Source organism: Erythrolamprus reginae, chromosome 1 (genome assembly GCF_031021105.1).
Source record: "Erythrolamprus reginae isolate rEryReg1 chromosome 1, rEryReg1.hap1, whole genome shotgun sequence".
Taxonomy (NCBI): domain Eukaryota; kingdom Metazoa; phylum Chordata; class Lepidosauria; order Squamata; family Dipsadidae; genus Erythrolamprus; species Erythrolamprus reginae.
In genome coordinates this window covers 253,484,877-253,511,915 of record NC_091950.1, presented here as the reverse complement: position 1 = coordinate 253,511,915, position 27,039 = coordinate 253,484,877, and the positions used below count along the sequence as shown (strand labels likewise).

The following is a 27,039-nucleotide window of genomic DNA, read 5'->3' as shown; positions in this document are numbered from 1 at the left end:
ATCTATTGTCCACACTGAGATTTATTTATTTTTTTGCCAAAAACTGGGTTTCTGGCAAACAAACAAACAAATAAATCTCATTTATAAATGTGGGACATTGCTAATGGCTGTGAATGTGGCCAGGTTGCCAAGTACCTAAAATGCGATCATATGATTTCACATGCAGTGGTAGCTATCAGAACTCAAACATCTGGTGGTAACTAGTTTTTGGGGATGTCTGTTCTAACTTTGAACAATTGGTAATTGACTCTTCGTAAGTCATGGACTACTGGTACATCAGCGTTTTTCAAACATGGCAACCTTTTATTTTTTTATTTTAAAAGCTTTTATTGAAAATTCATAACAAACAATGATACATACAGAAAATAGTCTAAATATCTTAGTCTCTCTTTCCTTGCTTATTTTACTTTATATACAATTTTACATCTTCTGCGGTTTTTCATATTGATATACAGTACTTCTTGGCAACTTTTAAGATGTGTGAACTTCAACTTCTAGAATTCCTCGGCCAATACCAGAATTGGACAGTACACCAGTCTAACAGGGACTATATAGCAGGGCTGTCAAACTCAGGGACCATAGGTCAGATGCATCACGTGGCCACGTCCACACCCAGTTTAGCAAAGGGTCATGATACATCACATGATGCCGCTGTGACAAAGTGAATTTGACACCTCTGGGATATAGGATTGTAGGTTAGACTAGAATGTTTTTAAAAAACATCCTGAAAGGCATCCATGACAAAAGTCACCTGTATTGTTGCTAAGATAACCATTTGGTTGTACTGTAGTCATTGAGTCAATAAGAACCAAAGTAAGCTTTATCTTAGCAATGTTCCAACCACCTGAGGGGCTACCACAGAGAGGAGGGGGGTCAGGCTGTTTTCAAAAGGCACCAGAAGGCCAGAAAAGGAATAATGGATGGGAGCTAACTAAGGAGAGATTCAACTTGGAAATAAGGAAAAACTTTCTGACAGTCAAAAGCAGATCAACCAGTGAAACAGCTTGCCTGCGGAGGTTGTGACAGCTCCCAACCAGCAGTGGGTTGCTACCGGTTCAGTAGAACAGTGTTTTACAACCTTGGCAACTTGGGAGATATTTGGACTTCAACTCCCAGAATCCCCCAGCCAGCTGGCTGGGGAATTCTGGGAGTTGAAGTCCAAATATCTCCAAGTTGCCAAGGTTGGGAAACACTGCAGTAGAGGATGGTGCACAAGTAACATATGGTGTGCTGCGTATGCAACTTTGATCTTCTTGCGTGCCCACGCATCCAACGTATTTTTGCTTTGTGCACATGTGCAGAAGCTAAATATTATAAAGGGACACACACAATGTGTGAGATTTCGGTGATTTTTTTGCTTCTGCCGAAAGCAAAAAATTCACCGAAATCTTGCACACATGCGCATCCCTTTGCAGTATTTCGGTGTGTTTTCCTTCCTGCGGCACGCTGGGACACAAGAGAACTGAAGCTGCGCACGTACCGCACCAAGAGGTGTTAATGGCAATCCACCCCTGCTCCCAACACATGAGACCTTCAAGAGGAAATTGAACTGCCATCTTGTCTGAAACGGTGTAGGGGCTCCTGCTTGAGATGGGGGTGGGGGTTGGACTAGATGACCTACAAGGTCCCTTCCAACTCTATAGTAATCCGTAATCTTTAGGGTTAGGGTTTCCATTTATTTATTATAATGTCACGTTTGAGCAAACCATGTGGATTTGGATAATGACAATCTGGGGAGAGGAGGGGGGAAGCCCTCTCTCGTAGGCAGCGAGATGAGGAGAAAAGGAAGAATGAATCACACGTCGGGAAACGTTTTTTAGCCAGCCCCACTGCGGTCCCCCTTTCTCACGACTTTGGCTCGGTTATTAAAAAAGACTACTCCTCACTTCGAGTCCCCCTCACAATCTCTAGGCTCTTTTTCATACAGCTGTGCCTGTGTCTCCAAAGCAAAGCATCCCGCCCACATCGGCCGTTTCGTGGAAAGCACACACACACGCACACCCCAATTCCCACATAGCAAATTCCTCCCCTAAAGGGATCCGCCGCAGCTCGTCCCCCGCGTTAGGTTCCCGGCGCCTTGACAGGCACCGAGAGCTGCGTGGGCAACAAGCGCTCGCCTGAGAGCGCGGAGTCGGGAAGCCTCCAGCGGCCCCCGACTGCGCCTGCTCAGTGAAAGGAGCATGCTCAGTCGTTTGCGAAGCCGCCGATTGCCGCGGGCAAGCCGATTTCAACCTTTAACGCCGGCCCGGGTTTGTCGGCTAAGCGCCTGCGCACCGAAAAGCTCTTCTGCAAAAAAGGGACCCTTGAATTTCTCCGGGATTCCTGATCTGCAGTGCAGAGCCAAGCAAAAGCGGAGGGGGGAAAAACGCGCGGCAGCCGCTTCTATAGGGTGGCCGAAGCGATCCAAAGAGGATTTTTTTTTTAAAGCGGCAAGTCAGAGGCTGAGCGAGGACCGGTTCGACCCTTAAAGCCGACCTTCGTTATTCAGTCTTTTTAACCGAAAACCAGAAGAAAAACTGCGCCGGTTGAATTTCACCCTTCGTCCTGCGGAAGACCGCGCACGCCGCCAAGCCGTAAGTCTACCCCGCTCTCCTTAGAGAGGTTAACGCGCTGTGTGTCAATGAACTGCCGCGGGTTTGTGTGTGTATGTGTGTCCCCCCCCCCCCTCTTTTCGCAACTTCGGGAGCGACGCCTTTGACACAATATGAAAGAGCTCCGTGGTCACCGCGCGCATCGCCTTTGCTTTTGACTTAAGCACAAATAGCGTCATAGCAATAGCATTTAGACTTATATACCGCTTCAAAGTGCTTTTACAGCCCTAAAATGGAGAAGGGGGGCGAACGACTTGAGGGGGCGACCAAAGCATAAATAAATAAAAATAGGATTTGATTTGCGGGGCTTTGGGCGATGTGAAGAGCAACGCAGGAAAGGGAGAGAAGGAGAAATAAAGGAGGGGGATGATTGACCAGGGTTTCAATAAATAAATAAATCTTTACGGGGGGGGCGAGTGTCTCCCACAGGAGCATCGATCTCTCTGTATATGATGCATATCCTGCTGTTTAGGTCTTGGACGGCATCTGATAGATAGCAATAGCATTTAGACTTATATACCGCTTCGCAGTGCTTTTACAGCCCTCTCTAAGCGGTTTACAGAATTGGCATGTACTACAGTATTTCCTCCCAGCAGTCTGGCTCCTCATTTTACCCACCTCGGAAGGCTGGAAGGCTGAGTCAACCTTGAGGCGGTGGTGAGATTTGAACTACTGAACAGTTCTTGCAGTTCCAAGATACCAAACTTGACTCTTTTTGCATCTCTGCCTCTTCTCGTTCCCTCCATCCTCCTGTCCCCTTCACCGTGGGTCCAAAAGCAGGGAGTAAATTGGGAGGTTTCCTGCGTTTATGGACCGTGTGTTGGGACTTAGAAAGTCAAATAATACGCTTGTCGCTGTTATCTGCGTTTGTTTCGGTTTTTTCCTCACCCCCCCCCCCCCCCGAGCGTCTTTAACAAAGTTGAATACGAGCCGCGCTATCGGCGATGGTGTAGTTTCCGTATGCGAGCGCCGATTTATATGTGGTGTTTGTTGCCCGGTGGTGTGTAAAGGGGAGCGAAAACAAAAAGCGCCTCCATCTGCAAAGCGCAAAACGCAGCCTGGCGTCGAGAACTTCTTTTGCGCGGATCGGAAAACCGTAATACGAAAATAAACACAAACACACAAACCGCCGTGACTCTCTGGGGTGAGGACGTTTGAAAAGCGGAATATCGATTTCTGGCTTCACCATTTTGCGGTGGACATCGAAAACGAAAAGAGGACGAGGCTATAAAAGACCCCGACGTTTCAACTCACTCTTTTTAAGAACCGAGGGAAAAAAGTCTGCTTTCTTAGAATAAAACAGTTCCCGTGACACAGGCTGATACCCCAAGGTCATTTCGACGGTCCCCAGTCCCCAAAAGCTGTGACGGCCACCGGACTTCCCTCAATTTCTTAAGTCACCGTTGTTTTTAAATCCTCTGTGGGAAATCCCCACGTCCAAACTGTTTGAAGAAAAGCACAGTGTGTTGATTATACGGTTCTAGAGGGTAGGGACGTAAAGCTTGTACACGCGAGTGTGTTCATTTATTTTTATTTATTTATTCATTTTGTCAAGTACGTATTGGTAGTATCTATAGATATAACGTTGTACATATATATGAGATGGGTGCTAATAAGCGGGAAACTGCCTATCCGAGTGTGAAGAAGAGCGGGCGCGGGAGATTCTTCCCCCCTCACACACACAAGCACAGAAAAACACAACACGCCCTCTCCTGCTCGGTGGTTTCCCACCTCCACGAAGAGATGGAGGTTGTGGAAAAGGGAGATAGCCGAAAATCCAAGCTTGCGAGAGACGCACCGCGAGCGGGAGGGTATTTCGAGGGGGGGGGGGGTGTCCGGTTCTGTGGGAGAAGATCGCAGCGAATTGGGTAAAGCGGGCTGTGAGACAGATCTGGGGAGGGGGGGGGACTCCGCGCGGAAAGCGAGGCTTTCTACTCAGAGACGGCTCGGCCAATCAGGATGGCTCCGGAAGGTTGAAGCGGTGTGTCTGTGTGTGTGTGTGTGTGTGTGTGTAAGCAACCACCCGCTCGGCTCGCTGCAGTGTCACACCAGATTAAGACTGCGGTTCTAAGGCGCCGTGCCTGGAAGTCAACCTCCTGGGAACTCCCTGGAGCTGAACTTCTGAGGAAATGTTTTGTTGGACTTCGTTCTCTGCCCGATAAAGGGTCGAAGAGATGTTTATCTTTCTTTGAGGGAGGGAGCGTTTGTTGCTGCAGAATAATAATAATAAAAACACCCGAACACCCCAAGTAGTGGATATCTGTAGAATAATAAAGTCGTTTAAAACAAGCTCGCAGTATTCCGCCAAAATGGGGGGGGGGGGGGGGGGGGGGCGAAACAAAACTTGGACAGTGTCTACATTTTCCGCATTTGTCATTTGAAGGTTCCTTGTCAGCAATAGCATTTAGACTTATATACCGCTTTACAGCCTTCTCTAAGCCGTTTAGGGAGAGTCAGCATATTGCCCCCAACAATCTGGGTTCTTGTAGAAGGATGGAAGGCTAAGTCAACCTTGACTTGTGAAGTGGATAGCCATAGGAATTGTTCAGGGATAATTTTTTTATAAAGCATTAAAACCCTTTCCAGGTGCTCCTTTTTCTTTTCTTTTTTCTTTTTTTTAATTCAGCCCAGAAAATTTCAGAACACAAAAGGTTGAAAACTAGGAGGCAGGAGCTTGGGGGGGGGGGGGGGGGGAAGAAATGCCCTCTGACATTCTGTCCAGTGGGATTTAATGTGGAAGATGTTACTGGACAAGCCTTTTGACAGATGGATTCAGGGCTCAATTAAGTGAAAAGGCTGGGATTGGAATATATCAATTACTTTGCTGGCATTTTAGTGTTTGGGACTTCCAAACTAAGTCCCAAACACTTGGTCTCAAACACTTAGTCCCTGACTAAGCCAAAATAAAACCAATCAGACAGTACCCGTGTTTTGCCCAAAATATTGGGGAAAACACGTTGTTGTTTTTTTTAATCCTGAAATATGTGCTTGGCCTTTCTGCCATATACTCAAAAGCCTGATTGGGCTTATTTAGTATAAGGGGATGTCTTACTGTGGGGGGAAACGGTATACAGTATGCATATGCATCCTGCATAATTTCCCTGCATTCCTTTTCCAGATCATTGATTTTATTCCATACTTGCCAGATTCCACTGCCTGTTTCGCTTCTTACACATGATAGTGTTTTTCAAACCTGAAGCAATCTTGAGCATCCACTGCATGCACATAGCCTTTTTTTTTTAAAAAAAAAACATCATTCTGTGTATAAGGCCACAATTCTGTGGAGGGCACAGATCCCTTCACTATACTTTTTGCAGTCTGTTATTCTTGAGAGATTGAATAACCATCCTGTTTCTTCTCTCTCTCTCTCCCTCCCTCTCTCCCCCTAAGTTAAGCTTGCCTTTCCCCACTTTTCTTCTTCTTCTTTCTGCGCACTCCACTGCAGTACCTAGGGTGGAAGACCCTGAATCATTTAATTCTTATTTTTCCACTAGAAAATACAAGCTATTCCTTTCATCCAACATAAACTTTATTTGCCTACCCCACCTGGCTCTCAAATCTGGCATTCAACATATTTTCTTACCATACTTGTTTAGGATCCAGTAGTCCATTCATATCCTATGATTATTCATTGCATAATTTTTTTTATTATTTTATTTTTATAAATAACTCAAGGGAGTTATTTACCAAATACTCCTTCCTCCTCTTATTTTGCCCATATCAACAATGCTGTGAGGTGAGTTGTCTGAGAGAAAGTGACTGATCCACATTTCTATAGAGAATAAACTCTTTGATCCCTGAATCTGAGATAATTATATCCTAATCACAAATACCACACCAGATGAAGCAAAAAAAGTGAGAGGAAACAGTTATGTAATTGCAGTAAGACGACTGTAAGAGCAACTTGACCTGAAGATGAAGGATGGGAAAATGAAGACAACAGCTGAGAAAATTAGTAGCTGTTCATAGATTTAAAAAATGTGTGAATATCCACAAATTTCTACTTGATTAAATCCATTATAAAAACACCCTTTTAAGCCGCATCAAAGCTGCTGGTGCAAACCCAGCTGATTGTAATATTATCTCCAGAACTGACTGTGTTGACCTTCGCTTTGAACTGTAGGCTTTGTGTTATCTTGAACATAAAGAGTTCTGATGGAACTTTCTGCCACTGTGCTTGGATGCAGATGGAGACAAATGGATTTAGACTGCATTCTTTGAAGCTTCCCTTAGAGAAGACTGTCTTATAAAAAAAAATAGTGGAAAGCCATTGATTGCATGGGTCAGCCAGAGGAGTGGGTTCCCCATTAGCCATCTTTTAGCATTGCTTGAAAACAAGTTCAAGTCTAAAGTATAAGAAGGCAAGTGGGCTGTGTCATTTTGACTTTGCCACTTCAGGTATGGAAGTTATCTATAGCCAGCCTCACTGAAGAGATAGAACTTCTCCAGTCACTTCTCAACCTTCTGCAAAGGGAAGCCTTCTTTTGGAGTTTGAAACTGCAGAGTCTTCTCCTTCGGCCACCATGCCGGCAGTGACCGTTCTCTTGGCAGCCAGTGCTATATGCACACAGCCTCTTTAACAGCTTCTGCTGCATTGAAGAACTGACATCCTCTGCAGTATTTTTTTTTTCTTAAAGTCACTCCCCTCTGATGTTCACTCTGCTGGATGCACACTTTATCTGGAAAACATTTCCATAGGTTCTCCTTAAGTAGACAAAAGGGTCTTCGGGAATATTAGACAGATCTATATTAATAAAAAGAGCTGTTTAATCCCCCAGTTCAGCCCTTCTGCCAATGCTGTAAGGAAGGTAGATTTAAGGAAAGCTGCCCTCTCTATTTAGTAATGAGAAGGACTATTCTCTGGTGCAAGTGAAGGTATATTAAAGAAATCATTAAGGGAAACAGTTAAGTTTCATTTAACATACTCTTCAGAATGTAGATGGGGGAATAATGCTTTTTAAAAAGAAAATCTTTATAGGTGGTTGTTAATTAAAAGTATCATTATTCTGTTCCAGCATTCCAAGTAAGCATTGTGATGTTTTATTTTGCAACTTGATAACAGAACAGTTGAAAATGTGAGAATCCTGAGCTTGTATCATGGCAAAAAGGATTGCAGTGGGTCAGAGAAATTACATGTTTTGTAATAGAGTCAGTTTGCACTTGCAGCCATGTCTGAGTTACATAACAATCCTTGCCATTCCAGGATGAGGACAGCTTCCTATGTCTCAATTGTGCTCCGCTTTGTATCAAAGGATCATTCTTTTTTGATGTTGTTGTATGTGTAAAAAATGATGGGAAAGACTTTGAAAAAAGAAATTATGCATTTATTTACCATAGTAATGTAAAATTCTGCTGGATTTCATTGCAACTCATAATGTATCCTATTCAAATGTTACCAGTATAAAGAGAAAACTTAGCAAATCTTTCACTAAACATTTGGTCACTTACACAGATGTCCCATTGTTGGTTTAACTAAGCTCATCCTTTCATTCTCCTAAGTGTAATGGAAACATGCTATTTTTATGTGCTGTATCTTCATGATGCTCCTTTCATCTCATTCTACAACCCACAGCTGAGACAGCTTGAAATCATCTTTTGCTTATCTGTTTTAAAGTAGGGTTTTCTCATTTCCCCCCAATCTCAACTCAAGCATATCTCATCAAGCTTGCTCTGGTTGGTAAGGAATTGGGAACTGTCCAGCTAATATGGGTCATTTTCAGTTACTGTGAGCACAACCCTTCCTTGCTGTCTATTAGGCATTTTCTTCTATGGCCATTGGCTTGGTCTGCTGGAGAGACCAGATACCTGCTGAGTCATTTCCTGTGTAATTAATGCCTGGCAGATGCTTTCAGAAGGAAAGCAGGCTCCCTTTGTACCTGGGTTTAGGGTTCTTCTGAAGGAAGACTAGACCTGTGTTTAAAACAACAAAACAGGACTACTTGAGAAAACATTACTCCTGCACTGCACAGAATGTCAGTATAAACCAGGAAAGAGCTACGTTCCTTTAGCTGTGGTTGAATTTCCCACCATTGAGTGCATCAGTGATTTTCCACAGCTTCTGCAATCAAGGGTTTGCGCATGGACCAAACTTTCTATTGTTTTTATTAGTTTGGTAAGGGGGGTGGGGGGTGTTTGAGCATCCTGCCTACTTCTGTGCCATATTACCTGCTGTGTTGGATTTTTCTCCTATGTGGTATTGGCCACTTCCCTGCTGCCAGAACATAATTCTCTGGCATTATTGAAGTAACTGTTTGTTGCTGATTGCTCCATTCCGTCTTCCATGCCTGTGATCTGTCAGCTGGTCTGTTTATGAAGATGGGTTTAACACCCTTTCCAAAAGAATACTGGACCAGTATTCAGCAGAAATCAAAATGACAGGTAACAGGCATAGAATAATATCATGTCAGCAACCTGTTAGATGAGCAGCTTCACAGGTAACTACATCAGCTGTTCCACCCACTTACTGTTGCTTATCTCAGTGTTAAGAAGGATGATTTGTGGTTGTTTTCCCAATCAGCAGGTGATGCTTGGTGGGAGGGAAAATAAAGCCAGGGGGAGGGAGGCTGTAATTGCTTGCCTTAGTTTATTGTGTACTCAAGGGGTAAGGATCGAAACAGTGGCTGGCCTTGTCACTGAGGGCAGAATAGGGGGCATCAGTAAAGGCTGCACAATTTACGCAGGCAAATTGGTGTTTTTTTAAAAAAGCAAACAAAACGAGTGAAGATATGTCAACATTTGAATAGGACAATGACACATTGCTTAGGGTTGTTAGGAAATATTTTAATTTGAGAAGCACATTAAGTACAATGGATTTGTTAAGATATTTTTACCATTTCTTCTGTTATACATTTGCATAGCTTCATAGCTGTTAGAGATGCGTGATAATATAAACATAAAGAAGGGACATTACCTTGTCCCCCTGATACTTATTTCATCCCAATATTCATCTTTATGTCTCACTGTATATATATACCCAACCCATACATGGTTTTTGCTTTGAAACGACATGACTTGGAAGCTACTTTTTCAGCTACGTAGACTATTCTCTATTTCCAATCATTTTCTATCCTTTAAAAAAAAAAATTGCAGTAAATATGTTTGGTCTTTCAGATCACCATGGCTATCTTATAGCTTTGCTGCCCTTTGGTATCGTTAACACAAAATTCTCTTCTAGGTTAAACCCTGCCTTCTAGGTAATTTCTTCCTGTCCCCTTCCCATTCTTCTTATTACCTACTTTCCCTCATAACCTAATTTTCAGCGCACTTTCTATTGTGTTTTACTTCTTTCTGCTATTCTCTCTGGTGAGCCAACCATATATTTTCTTCCTGTTCTCTCTCTTATTTATCAAGATATTTCTGCTCCGGTTCCTGGGCACCATTAAATGTTGTCACAGTTCTTACCTTTTGAATTTCTGCGCTTGTCTTACTCATTTTACCCTCTATAGTCTCTTTCTTTCCTCAACATTTATTGACATAGATTTTTCTTCCCTCCATTTTCCACTGATATGCCTATTTCCTTTGGTTTCCTTGTCTGCACAGTGCCTTCCTTGCATCGACCTACTATGTTTCCTTTCCATGCTGTTGCTAGGCTAGGCACACTAAAAGCACATTATTTTTTATCTCTGTCACAGATGCTGGACTCTGTTATTGAGAATATTCTTCAAAGAAGGACTAAAAAAATCCTACCATTCCAGGATATTATTGCAGCATTATTTTCACCTCAGAGGGTCCTTGACTTACGGCCAGATATGGATCCAGAATTTCCATCGCTAAGCAAGATGGCTGTTAAGTGATTCATGTCCAATTTTATGACCTTTTGTGTCACAGTTGTTAAGCAAATCACTACAGGTATTAAGTGAATCACACTGTTATGTGAATCCAGCTTCCCCCATTGACTTTATTTGTTGGAAGACAGAAGGAAGGTTGTAAACAACAATTGATTGACTCCAGGATGCTGCAGCTCTTGCAAATATATGCCAATTGCCAAGCATCCAAATTTTGATCATGTGACTGTAAACATGATATAGTGATCATAAACAAAGGCCACTTTCTTTTAGTGCCATAACTAAATGGTTGCAAGTTGAAGACTTGCAACCATAATCCATGTCATGCCATATACATGCCACTAGACGTCTCTTTCTGAAATGGTTCCTCTTAATAAATAAAAATAAAAATCAAAGGATAGACTTAGTTTGCGTTGCATGGCAGAATTATATGGCGAATTAGAACATCAAATGTTATACCTATGGATGAATTTTTGTGGCAAATACATTAAGGACAAACTGTTAATCGGGTAACAGAAATACAGCTTCCCATGTCTTTTACCACTTCAAGGTGCACATTTGGCAGGGGGGGGGGTATATAACCATATAATCATGGTGAAATATATCCAGATAGTTTGGAGTTAAGCTCACAGTTCCCCGTGAAAGCTTAGCTGTTTCCGTAGAATTGAGTCCATGCAGGATACCCACATTCGAAAGACTGATCTAGACTCAAAGGTTTTCCCAGCTGATTAGTTTGCTATGTGAAGGAAAGTGATTTTTTTTGTTTTTTGTGATGATTTTAAACAGGTACCTCCTCAATAAGTTAGAAACTTTGCTTCATGAATTGATTCTGGATTGTGCTGTTATGTAATCTGTAAAAGGCCACTTGATTTCAGTTGTGTTACAGATTTGGTGGTCTGTTCAGAATAGAACAGGTTATGAATGAAGAGCAAAAGTGGAATTTTTTGTTTTATTGAACACCAATACATCTTAATATTTAAAAGAAACTACAAATAACATCTGGAAACAACTGCTGCCTGTATTCAATAGAATAGGATTGATGCTACAGTGATATATAAATTTAAGCCAAGAAATAATTTTTAACCCTGAAGTTATAAAAGTATCACTATATGTTTCCATTGCGAGTTAGAGATACAGGCAGAGGACTTTTACTTTTGGCCCCCACTTAGATTTTTTTAGGGATGCCTAGCTGACTAATATACAAATATTTGTATATTATAATTTTTTAATATTAGCATTTAAAAGCATGTATCGTTACCTGCTGTTGAATTTATAGTTTCTATCTGTCTTGACTATTAGCCCACTTGGTAAGGGGTGACATTCAAATTTTCCTCCTACCAGTTGTGTGGGTGTGGCCTAGTAGGTGTGGTCAAGCCACGCACACCAAGCCACACCCACAGAACTGACAGAAAAGTTTGGCCAAGTCTTCTAGCATTCCACCTAGCTGCTTCTCGCCTCCTTCTCATGTTTGCTATCTGTGTATGAACCTGCGAAGGAGGAGAGAAGGAGTGATGGGAGTGATGGGGGGGCCAGTCAGCGGTGTGATTTACCAGGTATCCGAACTGTGCATAATCACCATCATTGGTTCTCTAGAATCTGCCCGAACCTGTTAAATTTCACCCCAGCACCTGGTTAGTTAAAAGCCAAGCCCTTTTAGATATACTGTAGTAGCACATCTTTCCTAGTTGTCCTGATTTTGAATGATGTTTGATTTAGTGCCTGACTAGCCCCTATGACAAAAATGTATTTAACTGTTATTAATAATAATCACTGAACCAGTGATGTCTGGAGTATTGTTTTAATTAAAGTTGAGTAAATTGTTATGTAGAGTTTCTTATAAAAGATCTGTGTCAGTGCTCTGAGTATTCTGTGACATAAATTATGCCTTGGTTGTCTGAAGACTTTTAATAAAGATGACCCAAAAATATCTGTGTTAAAAAATGAAAGAAAGGTCTGCGTTAAGCAGCATCATATTTAAAATGATTTCTCTGGGAAGCAATAGTCCAAGATAATATATTTTCATTTAAAGGATATTTTATCCCCACTCTAATTACATTTAAAAAGGGAACATCTTGTTCATAAAAGTTCTTGATTGAGAACATGGCTTCCTAGCAATCTGTTGAGGCTTGCTCCCAAGAAGAGCTGAATATAAAACCTGCTGCTTGAGACATTCTCAATTTCTTTGCAAAATCAATGATCATGGTTAGATAGATAATACTTCCTTGCATCAATTTCTGTTTCAACTCACACGGGATACAGCTGTTAGCTAGAGTTCAAAAAATTTAAAAACATCCATAGATAGAAACATAGAAACATAGAAGACTGACGGCAGAAAAAGACCTCATGGTCCATCTAGTCTGCCCTTATACTATTTACTGTGTTTTATCTTAGGATGGATATATGTTTATCCCAGGCATGTTTAAATTCAGTTACTGTGGATTTACCAACCACGTCTGCTGGAAGTTTGTTCCAAGGATCTACTACTCTTTCAGTGAAATAATATTTCCTCACATTGCTTTTGATCTTTCCCCCAACTAACTTCAGATTGTGTCCCCTTGTTCTTGTGTTCACTTTCCTATTAAATATATACCTCTTATAATAAGTACACACAGTGTTATATTACTTCTATCTGCACTTCTATTTCTACTAGTTTTTTCTCATCATTCCTATAACCCTTTTCTTCCCACTTAGGACTGTATGACTGTAACTTGTTTGTATCCTAAGATTTTTATTAATACTGATTGTTTCTTCGTTGCTTATCTGACCGCTATGACAATCATTAAGTGTTGTACCACATGATTCTTGACAAATCTATATTTTCTTTTATGTTCACTGAGAGCATATGCACCAAGACAAATTCCTTGTGTGTCCAATCACACTTGGCCAATAAAGAATTCTAGCCTATCCTATCCTATCCAGCAATTGTAATGTAAAACATTACACTTTTATTTGTGATAGCAAATGCCCCTGATTAATAAATAAGTACAAGATAGTTCTTACTTTACTACCATAATGAGCCCAGAATTATGGTCATAAGTAATGGCTGTTGTTAAGTGGGATACCATATGTGTAATGTACATTTTGTACTTTTTTGTGTGGCAGTTGTTAAGTGAATGTCGCTGTTGTAAAGTGAGCACAGAACTTAGTTAAGCAAATGCAACAGTCAGCAGTCAATAAACAAAACAATCAATTTTCTTCAGTGGGTTTATTTATTTATTTATTTATTTTATTTTATTGGATTTATATGGTTTATTATTTTTTGCCAGGGATGCTTTAGTACATTCCTGCACCAAGTAAAGGGCTGGACTAGATGATCTGTAAAGTCCCTATTAGCTTATACACTCTGTTTAATGAGAATCACATCAAATCACAGCTAAAGGCAGTCCTCTACTTACAACAGTTCGTTTAGTGACCATTCAAAATACAACGACACTGAAAAAAGTGACTTATGACCCTTTTTCACACTTACAAACATTGCAGCGTTCCCATGGTCATATGATCAAAAATTGGAGGTTTGGCAACTGATTCATATTTATGACAGTCAGTGTCCCAGGGTCATGTGATCCCCTTTTGCAACCTGATAAGCAGTATATGGGGAAGCCATATTCACTTAATAACCAGGTTACTAAATTAACAATTACAATGATTCACTTAACAAGTGTAGCAAGTAAAGTCATAAAATGTGGCACAACTCACTTAACAAATGTCTCACTAGCAACATAAAATTTGGGTCCAATTGTGATAAAAAATGGAAGACTATCTGTACATCTAATAACCACTTAGGGTTATATGAGTTTCATATTGGTCAGATGAGTCCAGAGAAACCTTTTTAATAACTAAAATTTGAATAATACCACATATTTATGTAAACGTTGACTTTCTACCATTACCCATCAAGGAATAATTTTAAAAACCCTTTAGTCCAAAGAATTAGTGAAAGCTTATTAAATGTTGGTGTATCAGTATATTTCAGAGCTGTTTGAGATATAAAACATAAGCTCCATAATTTTACTTAGTTGAAAAATTATTAACTAAGAATTATTTTTACATTACTTACCTTTTAACCAGTGATTTAATTAATTAATTGATTGAAATGCCGATGATGAATCACCCCAAAGCTTTAGCAATTTGGTTTCATCCCCGCTCAGCCACAAATCTCATTAAGTGTCCTCAGGGTATTTACTTTTAGCATGCTGGATCTGACTGGGTTAGCTGGGTTAATAAGCAAAGGGATAATAAACAAATGCCATGTGATATCCTAGGAATTGCACACATACTGAGTAAATCGTTTAAGAGATGTTATAATGCAGGAGCGGGCAACCACGACCCTTTTATGATCTGTGGACTTCAACTCCCAGAAATCCTGAGCCCACATGGCTGAAACAGGAATTTTGTGACTTGAACCCACAGGTAGTAAAAAAGGGCCACAGTTTCCTACTCCTGCTCTAATGCAAGATATGCAGAAATCCAACATGTTTGAGTCTTGTTTGGAATGATGAGAAAGCTCATTTTATAGTTGTCATCATAATGTATTACCTAGTAATTTCTTTCTTTTTTTAAAAAAAAATACTTTATTAGTTTATAAAAAAGAGAAAACAGGGAAAAAGGGGGATGGGAATACAAAAAAGAGAAGGGGGAGGGGGAGGGGGTAAACAGTATTTTTATACAACGGCTTATATATATTATTGTATACACATTCCAAATATTTGTCTATATGTAAATATTTTGTATGATAATCTTATAGCTGTAATATTTAATAGTCCAAGAATAACGTGGAAAGAGAAGGTGATTGGAGGTGGGATAGAAAAGGAAAGAGGGAAGAAAGAAAAGAAGAAGAAAGAGAGAGATAAAGAGAGGAGGAGGAGTACCTGCAAACTAGCAGACATTTGGATTGTGACGGCTTAGTTTGATTATGTTTGTTATTTTTGTTAGTGAGAAGTAATTGTAGGTTGTGATATTAGTAAGTTACTAGTAATTATCAGGTGGATTGAACTCAGATAGGGATTGTATTGATTTTGGTCCGAATTTCTATTGTGCAAATTTTTATTTTGATTCATATTAAGAGATTTTAATTATTTTTTGCTTTATTGTCTTTAGAGTTAGATAACCGTCTGAACCATTTCTCCCAGGCCTTGTAGAACTCTGAATCATTTTTGTTTTGAATTTTCATTGTTATTTTTGATAGTTCGGCACATTCCATAATTTTGCGTACCTAGTAATTTCTTATTTCTGATTCAGAATGCAAACTGTTGTCCTCAAGTTCTTTCAGAAGTCAGTCTTACGAATGAACAGCCACATCAATTCCTTCTAATGCTGATAGATGTGTCCAGTAAGGCCAAAACCCAATTCAGTACCAGTTCCCCCCTCTTTAAAAAAAATCATTTAACAATGTCATCCAAAAAAAGTAATAAATGTGAATGTATTTTCTAATGTGCGGTACAGCTGCTGTGAAAAGCAGCAGCTTAAATGAGATAATAGGACACTTTGTTTCCTGAGATAAACATTAAAGAGCCGTTTAGTTGGTTTGAAATACTGTAAGTATGTCAAATTAATTGAATTATTCTGAAATAGTTTTTATACCCAAGAGCCAAATTAGACATGTTCCATTATCAGAATCTGAAGATCCTTCAGGGATTCAGAAAAAAAAAATCCCAATAGAAGGTACAATACTTTTGTCAACAAGGTTTTAGGCAAAATTGGCATAGTATGTAGCTTGAAGGCTATTCCATCTTATAATAGAAAAATGAATCTGGAATAAAAGCAAGACTAATCCAGTTTCTTATCAACCAAAATCATTAGAAGACATCTCTCCCCCCCCTCCCCCTCAGTCCTTGCAGGGGAACAAAACATTGGCAATTTTGGGCCAGTTACTCTCAGAACCAACCAACCTCACAAGGTTGTTATGGTGAAAATAGGTAGACGAAGGAGCATTATGTTCACTGTCTTCAACTACATATAAAAGTAATACGAAATCTAATCTAATTTTTTTTTCTAAAATTTCATTGAAAAATAGGTTTCTATATATCTATTGATTATGAGCCATCAAATCAGGGCACACAATCTTATCTACCACATAGGTAGTTTCCTTCAGGATCTTCTGTTCCACCCTGGTTTACTTGGTCTTCCAATAGTGTATCCATTATTGCTATATCCGCCTTGCTACTTGTCTTCCTCCTGTTTCCTACCACTTTTCCTAGCATTATAGACTTCTCCAGGGAGCTGGGTCAAAAAATGATAGATGAAAATTTGGTTACCGTGCATTAAATTCATTAAAGAAGTGGCATAAAGGCATATGAGAGTCAGGAAGATACAAATAAAACGGGTCTATCTCTCCATCTGTATGTATACTTGTGACAAAAGCCACAAGTATATCCGAGGCGTTGCCATTATTATTACGATCCATTATTGCCATCATTCCTCCTTCTATTTTGAGTATGGTATATAATCTATAAGTATACTTGTGACAAAAGCCACTGAAACCCCATGAAATCCCATCAGTTTTCACAAATTAAATTAAAATTAAACTTTTAATAATAGCCTGATACAAACCCTAATAAAATTTTGATCTTTTTTCCGCAAGAACCCACACAATTTTCTGCAAGAACAGCCAACATTGATGAGATGCCAGCTTTCTCACATAATATTATTGGAGATGGAGTGTGAATTTGGTGATGAATTTGCTGAAGTCTGGCAAGATTTAATAATCTTCACTTACATTGTCAAATATGATCATGAAGCGTGGTATCTGAGAGAGTTGCTGATTTCTTTCTTACAGATATACACTCCAGTGAAGTATTTTAAGTAAAAGAATTGTTGCTGATTTTCAGGGGAAAATACGTGCAAGGAATTTTGCCAGAATTCCCCATGAAGAAAATGTACTTAATGTCCTGCTCAAGCTCACAGACTCAGAGGAGATAAATTGGCAAAGCTTGAGGAGAATGAAGTAGAGCCATATTTGAATGATCTAAATTGGTAGATTATTTTCAGATCAGTTGAAATTAAGATGTTTTTATTTCCCTGAGTAATCTTCCCCATGCAGAAATGGCTTTATAGAATATGGTTTAGAGCAGTGATGGCGAACCTTTTTTCCCTCGGGTGCCAAAAGAGTGTGGGCATGCGCTATTGCACATGCGTGAGTGCCACACCCGTAATTCAATGCCTTTGAAGGGCCAAAACAGCTTCTCTCACCCCCAGAGGCTCTCTGGAGGTTGGAAACGGCCTGTTTCCCAACTTCTAGTGGGCCCAGTAGGCTCATGTTTCACCCTCCCCAGGCTTCAAAGACTTCTCTGGAGCTAGGAGAGCGTAAAAGCGTCTTTCCCCGTTCCCCAGGAGGCTCTCTGAAGCCAAAAATACCCTCCCAGAGCCTCTCTGTAAGCCAAAAATCACCTGGCCGCCACACACATGCATATTGGAGCTGAGCTTAGGGCAACAGCTCACGTGCCAGCAGATATGGCACTGTGTGCCACCTGTGGCACCCATGCCATAGGTTCGCTATCATTGGTTTAGAGACTATTTTGAATGAAATGTGAGGCTTTTTATCATATTCTGAAGGAACCATCCAGGAGTTATTGCTGAAGTTAGTGCAAGGAGATGCACCCATGATGACCATACTTCCAAGGCCGATCTCTTTCGCCCCTTCTCATTTTTATCACTTTCAGCAAATGTAGAAAATATATCAGGTAATTTTCTAAATTTAGTACTTTGTTCATTTGACCTTGGCAGTGAATAAACTGAAAAGTAAGTGTAAATACAATGCCGTTTCTGATTATTAAAGAATAGTGAAATAAGTAGAATTGTATTGTTGTACATCCCAAACAGATTTGACCGGATTATTTTAATTCCTTTGATGTCAGATATATAGCTGTCAATCTCACCAAGTAGACAAGACCAAGAAGAATTATCTCCAAATTTTGCCGTTCATTGAATTCCTAAATATTTAACTTTTTTAACTAATTGAATAGAAAATAACTATGGCAGATTGTTGAAACAAATTCAAATAGACTTGGAAAGATGGAAAGACCTACATCTATCCTTGATTAGAAGAGTGGCAACAGTAAAAATGAACATACAGTATTGCCAAGACTATTGTATCTTTTTCAGACCAGACTGGAAAAGAAATATTTTGAGGACTTGTAATAAGATTGTACATAAATTTATTTGGCGGGAGGAAGCAAGAATTGGATTAAAATTGATGCAGGATAACAGAAGTAGAGGGGGATTTGGACTTCCAAATTGGGAAGTACTGTATACTATCAAGCTTCTGTATTAACTTGGATAAAGGATTCTGTGAGAAATGCAAGATTGTTGGCCTTGGAAGGTCATGACCTACAATTAGGCTGGCACGTTTTTTGATATGGTAAACAGATGACACCACTGCTGATGGAAAAAGAATGTTTTTAATGTATGTATAATGGGAAAAAACTTTAAAAATAGAATTCTCTCCACAGAAAGGTTAAGACTACTTTTAATGAAAAACAGAATCTTATAAACCTGATTGTGCTGTACTTCTTCCTCGTCTATACCTATGTGAAAGAGAGAGGTCTGTTTTAGCCACTTCCACATTGTCTCTGTCTGTTTGATTTATGATAAACCTATTCCAGTATTGGGTTTCTACCAGCACGGGCCACTGTTTAGCTCTGGTAGAGAAAATGGAGCTGTGTATGTAGCCCCAGATGATTGCTGGGTGGGCGGGCACACCTGCCTGAGATTTGGCTTCTACACATGCGCAGGAAGCGAAATCTCATGCAAGGACACTCATGCATGAGAGATTTCGCTGATTTGTGGTGGTTTTTTTACTTCCGCGCATCTGGAACTGCACGTGCAACTGCACCAGTAGCGGCGGTGACAAGAAACCCTGGCCTGGCTTATTCCCTCATTTCATTGGTAATGGAGCCTGCGTATCTCCACCAAGGTGTATTCTTACTTTCTACAATGACTGATACTTCCTCATGGGATTTTGAAATAGTTATTGTCTCTGAGTAAATAGCAATTGGATTTATGTTGTCTTGCAGCATTATCCAACCTATTGCTGGTTAGCAGTTAGGAGAATTGTATTTCAAATATGTCTGGAGGACACTAGGTTGAGATACTGCTCCCTCTGTAAGGTTGCTGAGGAACATTAACAGAAATCTCCACAGATACATAACTGATTTGTTGATTTAGAATGGACAGGATAGATAACACAACAACAGAATTGAAAGAGACTTTGGAGGTCTTCTTGTTCAACCCTCTGCTCAAGCAGAAGACTCTATATCATCTCCTTAAAAACCTTTAGTGACGGTGCACCTAGAGCTTCCAAAGGCAATCTGTTCCACTGATTAAATTTGATTAAATTAAATTAATTAAATAAATATTTTTTGCAACCATTACTGTTCCCCCTCTTCTTCGTAACAACCCCTCAAATATTGGAAGACTACTGTCAGGATCAAGAATAATGTTTTCCCTAACTGCATTATGTTTTGGAGTAATTTATAAAATGAAATTTATAAAACTCCAGTTTGCTGGAATCTAGTGAGGAACATTTTTTATCATATACCAGTAATTCTTTCTGCTTGGGGGAAGGAATTGTACTGTGTTTTATGGCCTAGAGAAGAATGATAAGAGGTCTGATTGAGATCTTTTATAACTGAGATGAGCTTCTCAAAAATGTTTTGTTCATTCGAAAGGTTAGATTAGATTTGAAGTGTGATTTTGCAATCGTTTCTGTCTCCAAAATCTGATAGCACCTTCCCTATGGCTCATTAAGTTGGCACTAAGAATGCAGGAAAATATCAGTTTCATCAAAATACAATTTTGGACATAATGTTAGAAACTTACCAGGAAGGATCAGTTTATAAATCCCAGCACCAAGGAACAATTTTACAATGTTATAAGGTTATTAATTATTTCAACCTTTTAAATTATAACTAGCTTTTATCTGGCTTTGGTCATGTTATGTTATTGTTGGAAAAACTTTTAATGTCATAATGCATTAACTACACAATTTTATACTTTCCCCCCATGCAAATGATGTTAATGTCATCTTGGTTTCACATGCAATTTTCTTATATCACTTTTTAATTATTTCATGCACAATTTGAATATTTTCTTGTCATAAAGAATGGTTAAGGCATGGCACAAAAATGAGCATTGAAAATATGAGAAATAATGAAATAAAGGAAAAATGATTACAGTATCTGTGGATATTTTTTTTTTGTACTTACAGATTTTTTGTATTTTATATTTGTATTTGTGGGATTTTTTTGGAAATTGATAATAGAGAAAGGAAGGAAAGAAAAGAGCTAAGTATAAGCCAGATTTTGCTTAGAGAAATGTAGAAATCAAATTCAATTTCTTATGAATGAAAAAGTCAGGTCAAGGCCACCTACTTTTGATAAAACCTATTTTATTAAACTCTTCTCAATAAAAACAGAATACTTGGCTTGAGATATCTTCTCATAATGCTACTCAAAATTTGTGATAATTGTTACCTATTTGAATATAAATCCTTTTGTGAAAAAAACAGCTCATAATTTCACAAGCGGTAGGTGTGTGCAATACCAACACGTTAATTTTATAGCAAAATCTACTTGTGTTACTGAATCTGTTACTTAACTCTGTGCAGAAGGTTTTCTCAGGATACATAAGTCAACGTGGAAGGGAAACGAACAGTTCGGTTGTATAAGTTACTTTTTGCTCATGCAGCCATTGATATGTATTTATTTTTTTTATTTTTTAGTACTCATAAATAGCAGTAAATAATCATTCAACATTGCATATTTAGAAACAGATACATTGAACTTCATTGAACAAAATGGTTAATCTTATCAACGTTATATTAAAGCATCACCTGTATAATGTAAACAACTTTATAGTAATCTATATAGGAGAAAACATGTTTAACGTTGATGGAAATTTTCTACTTTAAGAGATCTAATTTATTTTAATCACTGAACATGTACCACTGTACAAAATTAATTTGTATTACATTATGTATTATTTATATTCTGCAATAAAATAATTTGGGGAAAATAATTATTTATTTGTTTAGAGTCTATAGACAATTTAGCAGAGTATAACTCATTAAAAAAAATAATTAAAATAAATTATGTGTGTCTGTTTATATAATTATAATATAATTATAATATTTAATACATAATTATCATATAATTATACAATTATAATCCAGTATTTTTTTTTATGTACCTTGGACAATAAGTTTGCATTAGAAAAGTACAGGCTGACTATTAAACCAAAGCTTAGATTGACAGTTATCTCTTAAGGTTGCTTCAATAGTTTTAAGGTCTTGATATCAGCCATACCCCAGCAGGAGAGAAATTCTAGTGAGGACCTTTTATAGAGAATAAGATCATCCTCATTAGATCTCTTCTGATAAAAAGCAAATGGAGGGCAAGATTCTCTTAAGATACTTACGGTAATTCTTAAGTTGCATACTTAATAATTGTTGCAGTTCTTGACTTATGACAACAACCAAGCTCAAAAATTATGTCACTAAGTGAGACATTTAAGTGAACTTTGCCCCATTTACATCCTTTAGTTACCCCATGTAGAGGTGGAGCTCTTGCCTCACAATATGGAGGTTGTGAATTTGTTCCTAGGTAGAGGCAGATGTAGGGTCTCCTGTTTGGGCAGGGGGTTGGACTAGGTGACCTGCAAGGTCCCTTCCAACTCTCTTAATCTGTTATTATTAGCTGTTAAGTGAATCACTGCAGCTGTTTAGCAACACAGTTGTTAAGTGAATCTGGCTTCCCCACTGACTCTGCTTCTCAGCAAAAGATGATCACATGACCCTGGGGCATTGCAACCATCATAAATATGAACCAATTGCCAAGCATCTCAATTATCATAAGTCACTTTTTTAGGGATGTTGCAACTTCAAATGGTCACTAAGTGAACTGTTATAAGTCGAGGACCACTTGTTATTTCTGCATGCCACAGAGTACAAATAACTCCATAAAAATTCAATAATAAACTTCTGAATTGATAAAATGTTTTTATGATAGAGTTGTAATTAATACTGGGGACATTTTTTTTTAAAAGGGCCACCATTTAGAGAAGGGTAATCTTGTGTTACATAACCCGTTGGTTCCTCAGATTTTTATTTTTTGAAGAGCAAAATAAAACTATGTTTCAGTTTGATAAGTAATTTGTGACGCAGCATACATGTGTGCCATTGGAAGCCAAAATACCAGTGTCACTGTGTCCCTTGGTGGGCTATATAAAGTCTTTTAAAAAGGTGACTCACATTTTATTAAAGGATGCACTAATTCTACTACTAGTTTAAACAACATTAAAGCAAAACAACTCCGGGTTGCAACTCACTGTCAGTGATGTTTTGAAATATAGCATCCCTGAATGTGTGTCAGACATGAGGATCGATGCTTGCAGAATATGTCGTGTAACTTTTCACACAAAGTTGCATCTGTTCTAAACAGTGAAGTGTTTAGCCTTCTGTTGTTAAGGACATGTTGAGAAAATTAATGCTGAGGCTGTGGCTGGACTTTGTACACCACAAATACAAGCAATGATTTTAATGATTTTGAATTTAGTGTCATGTTTTACATATTGCATTTTGTTTTAATTTCTGTAAAGATTCCTGAGTGATTATGCAGAAAGGTAGAGTATACATTTAATTTTTATCTTATTATTATACATACTAATATAATTTGATATGTTATGATATAAATATATATTATATTATTTTAAGTTATGTATTACATTATAATTATATTGGAGTGTATTATATTACGTATATTATATAAAATAATTTTAAGAATATTCTTTTTATCATTAAACTTACATTATTGTGCTATTCCTGTGTTTGTATATAGAACTAGATTTAGCAATCTTTTCATGTTCTAGGTGTTCTGGTTTCTGGTATAAATTTAGCAATTACAAATAACTCTTATTAAATGCATTATATCATGAATAAAGAAACTCCATTTATTTCTCTGCTCTTCTGGAATTCAAACACATTTCATACAGGCACTTGGTCCGTTATCTCCCTTAACTGCATTTCTCACATTCCTTCTCCTTCTCCACTTAACAAGATTTATTTTCCTAACAGCATGATTTATAAAACAGCAGCCCTGACTGTTAATCAACACAGAATACTTTTGCTTACTTGAGAGCGGCAAGAAAAACATCAATTTTTCTCTTCAGCAACGTTGAAACTCCACCCTTCTTCCCCACTGACCCCCTGAAATGCCAAATACATCACTACAGTATTTAACCCATTCCTCTCCTTAATATCTTCTTCCAGACACCTGTTCTCTACGTTTTTGGGCCCTCCTGAATTTAGGGTTAAACCAGCGAACGTCTGATTCTCCCTCACTAGATCCTGAACTCATAGCCCCATCCTGTGGCTGGCCTCCCACCTGTTCTACTACCTGTAACCCCGGGCCCCTCACTATTTCATAAACACTATCTGAATCCGAGTCCTCAATATCTTCATCATCCTCCAACTGACCAGAAGTATGTACAACACTAGGTACCATTGAGGTGAAGGAAGCAAAACATTTTTGAAAGCTTGGCCCAAATTTCATAGAAACATAGAATATAAACATTGGAAGGGACATTGAAGATCATATAATCTGACCCCCTGCACAGTGCAGCAATCCTTCTGCTGCAACATACCTGGCAGACAGTGCATCCAGCTGCTCCATAATCATCTCCAGTGAAGGGAAGCCTACCACCTACCAAGAGAGTTTTCTCCATTAGTTGATGGTTCTTACCATTAGGCTGTTTCCCTATCAAAACCTGGTTCGTTGCAATGTAAGGAAGACTTCTGGAACATGTGAACAATTATTTCTCATTATCCAGAATAGAGTCCTTGAAGACAACTGTCATATCTTCTCACAGCCTTCTCATGCATAGAGATGACACCAAGGCCCTGACTTTCCAGTGGAGGAATGGTTGTGGGGGTATGCAGTCACTCCTGTCCCTTGTTCTTCAGGTGCCAGTCAGTTCCTGCACAGCCCTGCAGCCCCAAAAGAGCAGCAGCAGCCACAAGGTGAGGGGCATGAGTGACTGGCCGGCCCCCATAAACACCCCCCCACCAGTGAATCAGGCCCTTGCTGGTATCCCCATGTGTGAGGAAGCAGTGGCAAGAGCAGCGGGTGGGGCAGGCGGCCGCCCAGCCTCGCTGTTCCGTACACCTAAGCTGACCAGGTGTTCCAGACCGTGGACATGCATGAGTGCCATGGGCTGGTGGGCTAAGCAAGAAGCCCATTTGGGTGGGGAGGAATGTCTGTCTGGTGCTGGGATAAGAGGCACGCCGGCTGGAAGTAGTTGCGTTTGTTTAGCAGAAGTGGCGGGAGGAGGGGCTCCGCTGGCTTGTTCTTTGTGGCAGGTTGTGGGGGAGCTTCACAGACACTCTTCTGGTTCCAGAAGACCAGATAGCACGCCAGAAACCAGAAGATTATCTTCCCGGTGTGCACATGTGTCGCGGTGGAAATTAAAGTCTGTTAGGACCTTAAATCCGGAGGTCGATGGATAGAAGCCCAATCATTTCTTTAAACAAGATATTTATTCAAAAACAGAAATAAAACAAATAAAAGACTGTCTCAAGGGACAGTAGAACATATGCATCTTACATCATGGAGGTTCATGGAGGTAGAGGGGAGAAGAAGGAGGAAAAGGAAGTCACACGAGAGGAGGATCCAATAAGGCACACCCTAGTTAACTGTTTCATTACTGAATGACTCTGAGGGGCTGTCAATATACAGCGTGACATGCACCCCGGGCGGTTGTTTTCTGGCGTGCTCCTGTTTTGACACTTGGTTCCGAAAAGGCTTGCCAACACCGTCATAAGTTATGGTTAATACATAAGACAATGGACGATTAAAACTTTTAAACCATACATTTAGGATGTATGGTGTATATGTTTTGCATTGTATAGTATGCTCACAGGCTTTAAAATCCTTATATGGAATATAATATCTGTACATATTGTCTTTTTTCCTTCTGTTAAGTGATTATCATTTATCTGCTTCCTCACGTCTAGTGCTAATTATGCTAGAGATTCACTTTTCACTTCTTAATTCCCTTCCCTAGCAGGAAAGAAGGTCAAAACATATTACAGTGTTAGGACCTGTCTTCTGTGATTTTTGCTTGCAGCTCTATGTTGTGATCACAAGTCTTCCCAGTTTATTTTCTTTAATAACACTGAAATTTAGCTCTGTCTGGGCCATCTGATACTGTCAGACGTGGTGCCTAAAACAGATGTGACTGTTCATGAAATGGTAGGTAAACATCTGAAATGAAAAATAACACTGTTTCGCTTAGTAATTAATATGATATATGTATAATTATTCCATGTAGAGGAAGCAGTAAGGGGATTGATTGACTGACTGACTGATTGATTGATTGATTGTGATTAGTATTTCTCTACCAAAAAATTATTCAGCTAACCCTCTGTTAACTATATCTTCTTTGGTGACTACTAAAAGGAATGGATATATATAAGAGTAAACAATTAGATACATTTAAAAAAAACTACTTTGGAGTAGTAGTTTTGATTACTATTTCTCCACCAAAAATTATTCAGCTAACCCTCTGTTAACTATATCTTCTTTGGTGACTACTAAAAGGAACAGATATATATAAGAGTAAACAATTAGATACATTTTAAAAAAATTGAGCCAGCACATTTAGCAGGCTGGTATGATAAATGCTCAGAGATCATTTCAACACAATGTGGGTTTAATATGCTGCATGCTCTGCCCATTGTAGCTAAGACAGGAATAAAAATTTCAGCCATTTGGAGAGAAAGGAAATTAACATTGTCTCTGTGATTAAGAGGTGCTTAATGATGGGGAGGGAAGACAAATCAAGATTACAATTTGGTTTCTCTCCTACATGCAACGTTCCCTCTAAGCTGTGTGGCCCCGCAGGTAATGAGATAATAGCATGCAGCAGTTTCTAACTGCCATGCACCATTTTCTAATATCAAAGGCTGCGCAACTGTGTGCCCGCGCACATGACTAGACAACGGCAAGCAGCAGTTTCCAATTGCCACAAACCGTTTTCCAAAGTTGGATGGATCATTGGTAGTGGGTTTCAATTTTCTCCACTACCAGTTTGCTATTGGGAGCATGTGCACGGGCGGGACGCTTCTGAACATGCACAGAAGCTTCTGCACGTGCACGGGTGGGTGGGCGGAGCCTGATGCCATCGCTACCAGTTCTACCAATCCGGGGCAAAAAGGTAGCAATTCACCACTGCCACACACATACTGTATACGCAATCTATGCCATACATTCAATATTATGCATCGTAAAGAGTTTCTTTTTTAATTCTAAATTGAACTTTTGTACATTGTAGAAATTATATGGTAGCACATTTTTAGCCATGCACATCCTTAAATGCTGGGGTTTTTTTCCCCTATTTATTTTCCTATTTGTTTTATTTATAATAAACATCTAGCCTAAAGCTTTATATATTATTCTGTGTAATTTTAATTGGTCTTAGAAAAAACATAATTTTTGAGGCTTTTTTAAGGCTCAGCAAAATGCTGAGAATAGTCAGGCCACTGTGTCAAGTAGTGGAGAGATGCAGCATTTGCATAAAGTAAAAAAGTTCTTCTAGATCATTTTCAAAGGATGCTATATTAAATAAAAAGATCATGTCAATGTTGAGCAGTTTGCTTTGTTTCAGTGGACCAA

The 27,039-nt window shown here is 39.1% G+C and overlaps 1 protein-coding gene across 1 annotated transcript in view; it reads left to right on the top strand.

Annotated features, from left to right (window-relative positions):
- Window positions 1–2,171: 2,171 nt before the first annotated feature.
- The window catches only part of VSNL1 (visinin like 1), a 147,947-nt gene continuing 123,079 nt past the window's right edge, over window positions 2,172–27,039 (top strand). Inside the window, exon 1 of the mRNA XM_070732856.1 lies at window positions 2,172–2,573. The gene's annotated coding sequence lies outside the window, so the exon portion shown is untranslated. The remainder of the gene's footprint in view (window positions 2,574–27,039) is intronic.